Source organism: Vulpes lagopus, chromosome 7, assembly GCF_018345385.1.
Source record: "Vulpes lagopus strain Blue_001 chromosome 7, ASM1834538v1, whole genome shotgun sequence".
NCBI lineage: Eukaryota > Metazoa > Chordata > Mammalia > Carnivora > Canidae > Vulpes > Vulpes lagopus.
Window position 1 is genome coordinate 53,728,268 of NC_054830.1, and position 11,389 is coordinate 53,739,656.

An 11,389-nucleotide genomic window follows, 5' to 3' on the forward strand; every position below is an offset into this window, starting at 1 on the left:
TCAGCGGCACAGCCACGGATCTTCCTGATTCTTTCACAACAGATTGGTCTTGCGAGTCATTTCCACATTGTAGATCTGCTGGCAGCTTTCCCTCTGTTGGCGTCAAGGCTTTTCATAGAGTACCATAATGTACATCCATGGCGAGGATTCTGTTTAGGGTCCTGGTTGCACCTTCCTCATTCCCCTCTTGTATCATCCCAGTCCTGGCAGTGAACTTCAGATGTTTTGCCATGACCTTGGGATTTATATCTTCACTCTGCAGAACCCCATGTCCTTGGGAACTAGCCGCCGAGAACCTAAATTCCCTCTTCTTATAAGAACATTAGTCATATTGGGTTAGGGCCACCCTGATGACCCCATCTTGACCGGATTACATCTGCACAGACCCTGTTTCCAAAGAAAGTCACATTCACAGGTGCTGGGAGTTAGGACCTCAACATCTCCCTTTGTGGACATACAGGTCCAACCCATACCTAACAGGTGAGTTGTGGCAAAAGAAACACTTATGCAGAGAGACCTAAGGGACACTCCACCCAGGCCAGAAGGGCATGGGAAAGGGAGTTAGGGGGCCAGGATCTTGCCCCAACCTCCCCGCATGACAGAAACTCCTCGGGCAATCCCGGTGTCCCCCTCTTTAAGCCCTGATTCCCTGGAGTTTTTGAGCTGGTCCCCATCCCCCAGAGTCCCAAAGGAACCTGGGGAGAATTGGGAGAGGTCAAAGACGACAAGACTCCAGACCCCCCAGTATCACTGCCACTTTGCTCCATCCATTGTTGGGACAGTAGGAAAATATTTTGACAAAAAGGCACCACAATAACTTACAAAATGGAAACACTTGGAAAACCACTGTGTTGGTAAGTCTGAGCAACTCCTGGCACCCACCCTGATTTTATTTTATTTTATTTTATTTTTTAAAAAAATTATTTATTTATTCATGACAGACACAGAGAGAAGCAGAGACACAGGCAGAGGGAGAAGCAGGCTCCATGCAGGGAGCCTGATGCAGAACTCGATCCCGGGACTCCAGGACCATGCCCTGGGCTGAAGGCAGGCACTAAACTGCTGAGCCACTCAGGCATCCCACCCACCCTGATTTTAACTTTTTCCCCTCCCTGGTCTAGGAAGAGAGGAACAGTTGCTGCTTGCTTTTCTCTGAGAGTAGAGTGTCCATCTGCACAGATTTCACCCTCAGGAAGGACCCCAGTCTCCGAGCTCCCCTCTGAATCCCACCAGAGAGGTAGTGGAAGAGGCAGCTTCTCTCACAGGCTCTGGCCACATTAGAGACCTTTCAGTTCCCATGGTTTGTAGTTTGCTGCCAAGGGTCTGCCTGCCTTGGGGGGTTTGTACACGCTGTTCCCTCTGCTGGGGACATTCATCCACCCCTTCTCCTGGCTGCTCTGCGCAAGCCTGGCCCCACCCTCAGGCAAGTCTTCCCTGGTCCTCCTAAGCTAGTGAGGCACCCAACCCCATGCTGTTTTATGATCTCTAGGGTATGGTTCATCACGGGTTCTGCATCAGACTCACCTTGGCCTCTTGTAAAACATACCCATTCTGGGGGTGCCTGGGTGGTGCAGTCGGCTGAGCGGCCAGCTCTGATTTTGGCTCAGGTCATGATCTCAGGGCTGTGAGATCGAGCCCCACTTTGGGCTCCCCACTCAGTGCAGAGTGTGCTTGAAATTCTCTCTCCCTCTCCCCCTGCCCTTCCCCTACAAGGTAAATAAATAAATCTTAAAAAAAAATACCCATTCTGGGGCACCTGGTTGGCTCAGTCGGTGGAGCATGCAACTCTTGATCTCAAGGTTGTGAGTTTGAACCCCACACTGGGTGCAGAGATTCCTTTTTAAAAAAATGCCCATTCCCTGGGGCCTGCCTCCTGAGCTTCTGATTCCTTTGGTCTGGCGTGAAGCCAAGAACCTGCATTTTAACCAGCTCCCCAGCTCATTCTAATATGCAGCCACGGTTGAGAATCACAACTAATAATTACAATGATCCAAAGAATCTGTAATTCCCATTGCCAGCAATCTTTTGAAAACCAAAAGCCTAAAAATGAATTTGGTGGCAAAACTCGAGATTCTGTGAAACTATCTAGAAATTTTATTTAGCCCATATACCACTAGTAGTCATAGGCTTTGCTGTAGAAATATCAGGTGGGTTGGCTAGAGCGGCTGCTCCACACACCCTGGGGTGCTATGTAATATATGGTCCAGGCACTGCATGGTTTTTGTTTTTTTGTTTTGTTTTGTTTTTGTTTTATTTATTTATTTTTTTTTACTGCATGGTTTTTGTAATCCCAGTCACATCTGGACTCAAGGGTTTGCAGACAGGACTGTGGACCCGAGAGTATAACTGATGATGGCTGTCCTCTCTAGACAATGTCACATCTATCTGGCTCAAAGAGAAGTCTTTTATTTATTTTTATTTTTTTAAGGATTTTATTTATTTATTAATGAGAGACCCACACAGAGAGAGAGGCAGAGACACAGGCAGAGGAAGAAGCAGGCTCCATGCAGGGAGCCCGATGTGGGGCTCCATCCCAGGACCCTGGGATCACGCCCTGAGCTGAAGGCAGATGCTTAACCACTGAGCCACCCAGGCATCCCTGGCCCAGAGAGAAGTCTTTTACACGCTTGTCTTCTCTGATCCCCGTCACCTCCCTGTGAGGAAAGCGTCGTCTTCAATCCTATTTTACAGGGGAGGAAACCGAGCCTCAGGGAGAGCATGCAGTGACTTGCCCAAGGTCTCACACCTACCCAGCACGTGGGAAAGATGGAGTTCTCCCCAGGAAGGCTTGGGAGCCCCAGCTCTAAGGACAACCACAGGGAAAATATCGAGGCTTGAGTTGGTGGTACTTGATGACAGTGTGGGCAGTGACTGTGCTCAGCCATCAGATCCCTGGGCCCAGCCCAGGGCCTGGTGCATGCCAGGTACCCGGAGTCCCAAGAGGAGAGACTGGGAAAGCTTGAGCCAGGCAGCCTGGTGGGGAGACACCCGTGCTTGTCTCCCTTGGAGGCCTGTACTTGGAGCGATGCCCTACTGCTTTGGCCAGGCTTCAAGTCCAAGGGATGGATTTAGTGTCCTTAATCCTCCTCTTGAGTCAAGCCCCTGCTTGTCACTGGCCTGCCTGGGACCCCTCAGAGCAGCCTCTTTGGTGAGGACTGCCTTTCTGAGCTCAGAGACACACGGGTCTGCATTTGTGGGAGAGGCACAGGACCTGCAGTCCAGCCAGCCCCTTTGTTCCCACCAGCCCCCTTTGTAAAATGAAGATGGCCCATGTGGCAGACTGGGTAGTGGCCACGACACTTCACGACCCTCCCCACAAGAGGTGGGGTCTGTTCCCACTGTCCTTGAATGGCGGCTGGGCCAGTGATGGGCTTGAGCTAATTGAATATGGTGGAAGGGACGCGGTGCCGATTTTAAGTCTGGGGCTCAAGAGGCCTTGTAGCTTTTGCTTTTGTTGTCACATGGCAGCCATGCCATGTGCAAAAGTCAAGGTGGCCCCCTGGAGGATGAGACACCATGAGGACTCATGAGGGAGGCCAGCCAAGCCAGCAGAAGAACCACTCGCTGAGTTAAGTCCACATCTCCAACCCATAGAACTGTGAGCCAAAGACGTCATGATGTTTCAAGTCCCTTCACTTTGGGGTGCTTGTTATACAGCTGAAGCTAGCTGCCACCTGCCACTCCAAGCCTCTCTGGGCTGGTGAGGAGTAAATCAAGTTATGCTCTGGACAGGGCCTGCCACAGTGAGAAGGCACCATAGATGTTAATGGTCTCTCACTCCTCTGACAAAATAGTTTTTTAGCAGTTAGAGGTAAAAGAAAGCACATGAAATCTCTCGTAGGTTTGGGGATTTTTCCCACTAATTTCATTTCACCTGAGATTAGTTCTCTTCCCCATGTCCCTGTTAGAGAGGGGCCCCTGTTGGTGGTTTGGGGGTAAGGTGCTCTTCAGGAAAGCCATCCTTACAAGGGTTTTAGATCCCCAGGAATTCAGAATACCCAGAGGAAGAGTACGTTAAGAGAGGAGAGAACCCCAACCTTGTAGGAGTGGGCCTCGGAAGAGGAGCTCATAACGGGGCCTGAAAAAGAAGGGCAGGAAGTGGATGGAAACCAAAGAGGGCATGTCATGGAAGCCAAGAGAAGAGCAAGGGAATCGTAAGGAGGAGGGCTTACTGGGGTCCAAGGAAGCTCAGTGGAAGAGGACTGACAAGTGGCAACTGGATGTGCCCACCTGAAGACAAGCTGTCAGTGGCACTGGCCCAGGTGGGATTCCATGGAGTACACAGGGAGGAAGTCTGAACACCATGGCTCAAGGGGGAATCTAGATGAAGAGAAGGCGTGGAGCGTAGGTGTATTATGTTTGCAAATATTCTCTCATGGAAGTATGGTTTCCACCTCTGTCTAGGGGCACTTGCTGCGCTCCTAGGAACTGGGGGATACAGAAGTAAACCCAACAGTCTGCATCTTCAGAAATGGGAGACCCCTCGGGGAGACACAGAGATGGTGGATGAATGAATAAAAGAACAAATGAGTGAGTGTAATCTCCTCGGGTAGATTGTCCCCAAGGACTAGCCCCGTCCCCCAGCACAGCACTGGGGCCCAGCACCAAGGCTCTGGAGCAGGACACCCCACATTTGTGAGCTGTGTGACCTAGGGCAAGTGAGCTCCCCTCTCTGGGCTTTGGCATCTTCACCTGAACCATGGAGTTGTGGTGGCTGCCTACACTCCTGGCTCTTCAGTGACAAAGAGCAGCCAAGAACCCAGGGAGGGGGGCGCTCAGTGGACAGCAATGCTGACAGCAGTGCGGGGGTGAGGCTCCCCTTGGCAGGTGGAACTCCCAAGGAGCTCAACTTGGATCATCTTTGTTTTCATACAACACACCTGACCAGGTGGATGCCTGTTTTTTATGGAAGGGAGAAACAAAACGGGGGTGGGGGTGGAGGGTTGTTTGGGGGAGGGAGGTGGGGAAAGGAAAAGGAAAGGAAAGAAGGGGGGAAGGAGGGGGGATGGTGGCAGGAATGCCCCGAGCACTTGCTGTGTGCCAGCCCCTGCTCTTTGCTCTCGCACCCTGTCAGTCCGTTAGTCCTCATGGTAGCCCAACGAAGCGGGGCTGGTATCTTCATCGTTGCCAACAGAGAACGAAGACATCTCCCCACGTGTGACAGGACCTAGGAGCAGAAGGACTGGAATCTAATCCTGGCAGCCTGACCCCAGAGCAGGCAGGAAGGGGGTGCCTGTCCAAGGGTCAGGAGCTTGCACCTTGCGTTTGTGCTCAGAACTGCCGCAGACTTCTGCGGGAGCCCAGTTCTCTTGGGACCCCAGTTGCCCTATCTGTACCATGAAGGGCTGAGTCCTGCTCTCTTGGGTTACCCAGAAGCTCCTCTCTCTTGGCCTCTCCCAGTTCCTGCCCCACCGGGGCAGCCCCGAGTCAGTCCCCACCCGCAGGCCTACGGCGCCCTACAAGACTCTCACCTAATAGGGGGAGCCCAAGGCCCTGTCTCTGACTTAGGCTCTGACCCTCTGCCCCACTCCTGACAGATCCCTCCTCACTGGCTTTGCCACCGCTTGAGTCCTGCGGTGGGGGTGGGAGCGAGCCAACTCACAAGTCCCTCTCGGTAAAGAATCTCGGTGGTGCCTCTCTATTGTCTTCCAAATGCTCCAACTCCTCAGCCCAGCCTTCCCTGGGCTCCTAATGCTTTCTTCCCTGCTGGGCTCTCAGCTACCTCCCCCAAATTCTTCCGACTGGCCACCCGCAAGTCTTCTCTTCCCTTTGGATTTTCCCACTGTGTGTGTGTGTGTGTGTGTGTGCGTGTGCGTGCGTGTGTGTGTGTGTGTGCGTGTGTGTGTGTGTGTGTGTGTGTGTGTGTTTGTGAACAGTCCTATGGGTCCACCCTCCTGTCCCCCAGGCCGAGCTAATGGCTCCTCCCAAAGTAGGTAACAGAGCTCGTTGAACTGTCTTGCCATAGTGGGTTCTGTGTGATTACTTCCTCCAGAGCCCCTTGAGTCTGGGAGCCAGCCCCCTCTCTACCCCTGCACCCCCACCACCTCCCCAGACTCAAGGGGAGGATCACCAGATGGCGGGAGCCCTCAGTCCAAGAAGCGAAAGGAGATGAGGCTGCTGGAAGCCCGGGGTCCTAACGGGGGGCTGTCAGGCAGCAGAGTCTCAGGATCCAGGCCCCTTAGGCCTCCGCATCTGAACAAACCCGAGAAGCTAGCGCGTCTTCCATACCCAGGACATCCCAGAGGACACCAGCTGGGAGGCTTTGGAAAACCAGCGTGCCGAGGCTGTTGTCAGCTGTCTGTCCTGCTGCGGAGAGCTGCCACCCTGTGCCCATCTCAGTGACACATAGCCTCACATCAGTCCGCCGTGAAAGGTGAGCCTCTGCTCACCCCAGACGTCCCCGGGGCCCCTCAGGAGGATTCTCTGTGCTTCTTCCAAGTATGAGGTTTCCTTGAGACCAAAACTGTGCCCACATCTGAGCTGTGCCCCGGGCTCCGAGGGAGGTACCCCGTGTCGGGCCTGTTCTCTTGGCCTCCGGGAGGCTCAGCAACCTCTGCCCAGCCCGCAGCAGGTGGCACGGTCAGAGGGAGCTGGAGGTCTGGGAGATGAACCCGCCCCGGGGCAGAGGCAGGGGTGGGAGGTGGGAGGTGGCCTGGGAACGGGGGGGGGTCATTTGAGGCAGGCCAGAGTAGGTCCCGGGAACACTTGAGCTGGGCTGGCCTGACTTGTGAGGCTCTGGGTCAGAAGGCCACGGGGCAGCTGGTGCACAGGCCCCCCAGTTCCAGGACACTGGCCACTCCCCTAGCTGTTTGCTGTGGACAAGGTCCTTCAAAAATGCTGTTTTTGCCGGGAGCTGGAGGAGTTTCGGTGTGACGTGCAGTAATTGCAGGTCTCAGCACAAGGCCTCTGCGTAGGCAGTGAGTGGCAGTACCCCAAAAGGTTGGTGAGGGGAGGGCCCCTAGGGCCAGGCGCTGTGCTAAGAGACGTAGTCCTCACAGAGTCTTGTGAGGTGGCATTGCTGGGATGCCGTCTCACTAGTAAGGCCCAGTCACCCAGGAAGGAGAGACTTTTCTCCCCAGAGAAGTGGTTCTGCAAGCCCCCTGCCCCCTGAGCTGACCCCAAGTCTTCTCTCCGGGCCCACAGCTCTGCACCAGTCTCCACGGCCTCCTGGCCTCCTTCTCGCCCCTCCAGGCCTCTCTAGGCTCATTCTGCGATGCTCCTGCCCCCTAGAACCTTCAGTGGCTCCCGCTCGCCTGCAGAACAAAGAGCAGGCCCTCCTTTGACACTCCAAGCGGCCTTGGGATCCAGGCCCATCCTCCTCTTCCTTCGCTCTCCTCCATTCTCGGCCCAAGTGTTCCGTGTACTCCACCCCTCCTGGCCCTCACTCACTTGCTCCCCCGTCCCCACACTTGGTCCAGCCTCTGTTGCAATCCCCTGCACTCTCTGGGCACCGGTCTCCTCGGAGCCTTGCTGTATTTCCTGGTGTGATGGACCGCCTCCCCTCCTGGACTCTATGACATCCTGCCCATGGTGTCCTTGTAGCCTCTCCACTTACAGAGAATTGGGGGTAGGATCAGCCAGGGTTAGGTAAGTCCTGCCTCTCTGATCCAGCATTTGCCCATCGTGAAGTGGGATTGGAGGCCACCAGCTGTTCCCCAAGGCAGTGGGAAGGCTTAAAAGAAGATACAGACAGATGATGAGCTTTATCATCTCCAAGTTCCAGAAACATACAAGAGCCTCCCCTGGCATTGTCTCCCCATTAGGCAGCCACCTTCCTCCTGGTCAGGTGAACTCTGATTTTGGGGGAGAGAGTAACGTGCTCCCCACCGGGGGAACAATTCTGAATGGAATAGGCAGGCCCAGCCATCCCATTCCCCATAGCCAGAGACGGGTCCGGGGTGGCCGTGTGACCAAGTTCTGGCCAATGATGCATAAGAGAAAGTCTGCTAGGGGCTTTGAGAGAAAGTTTTCCTTCTGGAGAAAAGAAAGGGACACTTCTTTGTTCAGGGAAGCAGCTGCTGCCCAGTCCTCCCAGCTCGGGGTGCTGGATATCCTGTCCACCACCCGTTCCCCTGAAATGCCGAGGACAGCATTGGGGAAAGTCAGAAATGCTGTGGCTTCCTGGGGCAGCACTGAACAACTAGGTCCCCCCGGGATCAGAGCTGAGACCTGAGTGACTAGAGCCAGCCTTGTGGCAGTCTAGGGAATGGGTGTTCCAGGCAGAGGGAACAGCCAGGGCAATGACCCCAGGCAAGGAGCTTAGTGTGCTCTGATGCCAGGGAGAAAGTTGTGTGTGTGTGCGTGTGTGCACGCGCGTGTGTGCTTGTAAGAGAGGGGGAGCATGCAGGAGAGGAGATCAGGGGTGGCAGGGTCTGGATGACATAGAACTTTATAGAACTTTATTTTATTTTTGGTTTTTCATTTTTGTCTTGCATCTGTTTGATTTTTAAATTTTTTATTTAAATTCTAATTATTAACATATAGTGTATTATTAGTTTCAGGGGTAGAATTTAGAGATTCATCAGTTGCACATGATACCCAGTGTTCATTATATCACGTGTCTTCCTTAACGCCCATCACCAAGGTACCCATCCCCCCACCCCCCTCCCCTCCAGCAACCCGGTTTGTTCTCTATAGTGAAAAAGTCCCTTATGGTTTGCTTCCCTCTGTTTTTCTTATTTTATTTTTCCTTCTCTTCCCCTATGTTCATCTGTTTCTTAAATTCCACATGAGTGAATCATATGATATTTGTCTTTCTCTGACTGACTTATTTCGTTTAGCGTAATACTCTCTAGTTCCATCCACGTCATTGCAAATGGCAAGATTTCATCTCACAGAACTTTAGATTTTATTCATTGTACCCCTAAATTTTTCTCATAAAAATGCCTTAAAATGTAGAACAATTCAAAGAATACAGAATAAACACCCATACAGATTCTACCTCAGTTCAATCACTGTGAATATTTTGGCATATTTGCCTTTTCTTTTCTTTTTTTTTTTAAAGATTTTATTTATTTGAGAACGAGTGAGCATGGGGTGGGGGACGGGAGGGGCAGAGGGAGAGGGAGAAGCTGACTCTCTGCTGAGCACAGAGCCTGATGCTGTGATTGAGATGCGGAGCTTTGGATTCTAGGATCCTGGGATCATGACCTGAGCCTAAGGCAGACGCTTAACTGCCTGAGCCACCCAGGCGCCCCTCCCCCCACCGCCAACACTGACTTTTTAAAAAGTCTGTTCATTTGATTACTTTATTAAATTGAGATATATCACCCCTATAGTGAACAAGTCTTAATCTGTAGCTTGGTCAATTTGCACATATATAATAGATAGAGAATATTTCCATCCTCCCTGAAGTTTCCCTCAAGCTCTTTCCAGGGGATCCCTGCCCCCTACCCCCTCCCTTCCCGAGACCAGAACAGTTCTAATTACTGTCACTACAGACTGGTTTAGGCGGTCTTAGAACTTCCTGTAGATGGAACCATACAGCACATTCTCTCAGGTAAGGTTTCTCTTACTTAGCACGACATCTGAGAGTGTCACCGTATTTCTGCGAATGAACCACACTTTTCTCCTGTCCCACTGAAGGGGATTTGGAATGTGTTGACTATTGTGAATACGACATTGACTCAAGGGATCCTTGGGTGGCCCAGTGGTTTAGTGCCTGCCTTTGGCCCAGGGTGTGACCCTGGAGACCTGTGACCGAGTCCCAGGTCGGGCTCCCTGCATGGAGCCTGCTTCTCCCTCTGCCTGTGTCTCTGCCTCTTTCTCTCTGTGTGTGTCTCTCATGAATAAATAAATAAAATCTTAAAAAAAAAAAAGACTCGAGTGACAAGCCTGGGACAGGTGTGGTGTCTGCCAGTTTCCTGGTGGTGTGGCTTAGCCTGTTCCTCTCTCCCCTTATTTTATATGGACTCCAACGCCTTGGAGAAGCCACGTCAAGATCCCATAGGTGGGGCTGTGCTCATCCTAACACATCCTACAAGGAGGCCCAAAATGTCGGGTAGTCTCACCGTTAGTGATTTCAAAGTGGTCAGGCGCTGACCCCAGATCTTTCCACTGTTAAAGTCAGGTTCAGTTTTTATGGCAGGGTCAGTGGAGGGTTCTGAGCAGAGGAATGACAAGATGTGATTTACCATTTGGAGAACAGACTGCAGAGGGCCAAGGGCAGAATCAGGGTGGTGGGTGAGGGGGCTACAGAAGCAGACCACGTGCGGGGCGGAGGTGGCGAGAAGTAGATTCTGGGTAGAGTCGTGCTGGCCTCAGTGCCTACAGATAGAGGTGCTCTATCAAGGCTAGTTGCCTGAGCTGAGCTTTGAGAAGGCAGACACCGTGGCTGGTTCACCTCTGTGTGCCCAGCCTGAAGCCAGGCAGAAAGAAGGTTCTCGTCATACCTGGGTGTGCCTGAATTCGGAGAGGCTGTGACTTTTGGGGTTTGATGCTGCAATAAAAACAAAACAAAACAAAACAAAACAAAACAAAAAAACAGAACAAGAGTCTGATCCAGTTTCCCAGCAGCCCCTGCAGAAGCTTTTGATTAATCACACGCTTAACCCTCCTCCCCGAGAACCATGAATCACCAGGGAGGTCCTTTTGCCTTCGGGGAGCACTGTTCACATTGCTCCAGAGAATAGTCAGGTCTGCCTCCTGAGGACAGAAAGTTCCCAGCCTAGAGCCTAAGTCAGAAACGTCTTTCTTCATTCCCCAGGCGTGGCCCTGGTGGGGGAGGGTCAGGCCCCGGGACCTGGCAAGTTGTCCCCCAGCAACTATGGGCAGCTCCTGCCTGAAATTCTGTTGCCCCAAGGAATGTGGTGGGGCCCTTGGCTGTTTGTATCAGTTACCCATCACCGTGTAACAGACCGTCCCAAAGAATAATACACATTGGTTACATCTCATGTGTTCTGAGGCTCGGGAATTCTGGAGTGGCTTAGCTGGGTGCTGCTGGCTTGCAGAGGCAGTCTGGTCTCTCATGAGGTCACTGTCAAGGGGTCAGCTGGGACTGCTGTCATCAGAAGGCTTGCCTAGGGCCGAGGCTCGGCTTTTGACGTGGCTGGCCAGTTGGTGCTGCTGGGGGAAGGCCTTGGCTCCTCTGCACAGGCTGCTGCCTCCGTGGTGTCTGGCTTCCCCCAGAGGAAGTGGTCCCAGAGGAGGGCGGAAGTTGTAATACCGTATGACTTAACCTCGGAAGTCACACACCATCATTTCTGCAATATCCTATCGGTTGCACAGGGCAGCCCTATTTGGCATGAGGGGGACTGTGCAAGAGTATGCTTCCCAGGGGGAAAGAATCACTGGACCCGATTTGGAGGCACATGGGCGTGAATAGGGAAAAATACCCCCGACCTCTGGGTCTACCTGCCAGCGCACTCGTCGTCCTGGCACACGGGATACC

General features: G+C 52.7%; 1 pseudogene; it reads right to left on the reverse strand.

The window, feature by feature from the left end:
• LOC121495148 lies at positions 1–232 on the reverse strand (annotated as a pseudogene).
• Between the last annotated feature and the right edge of the window lie 11,157 nt (positions 233–11,389).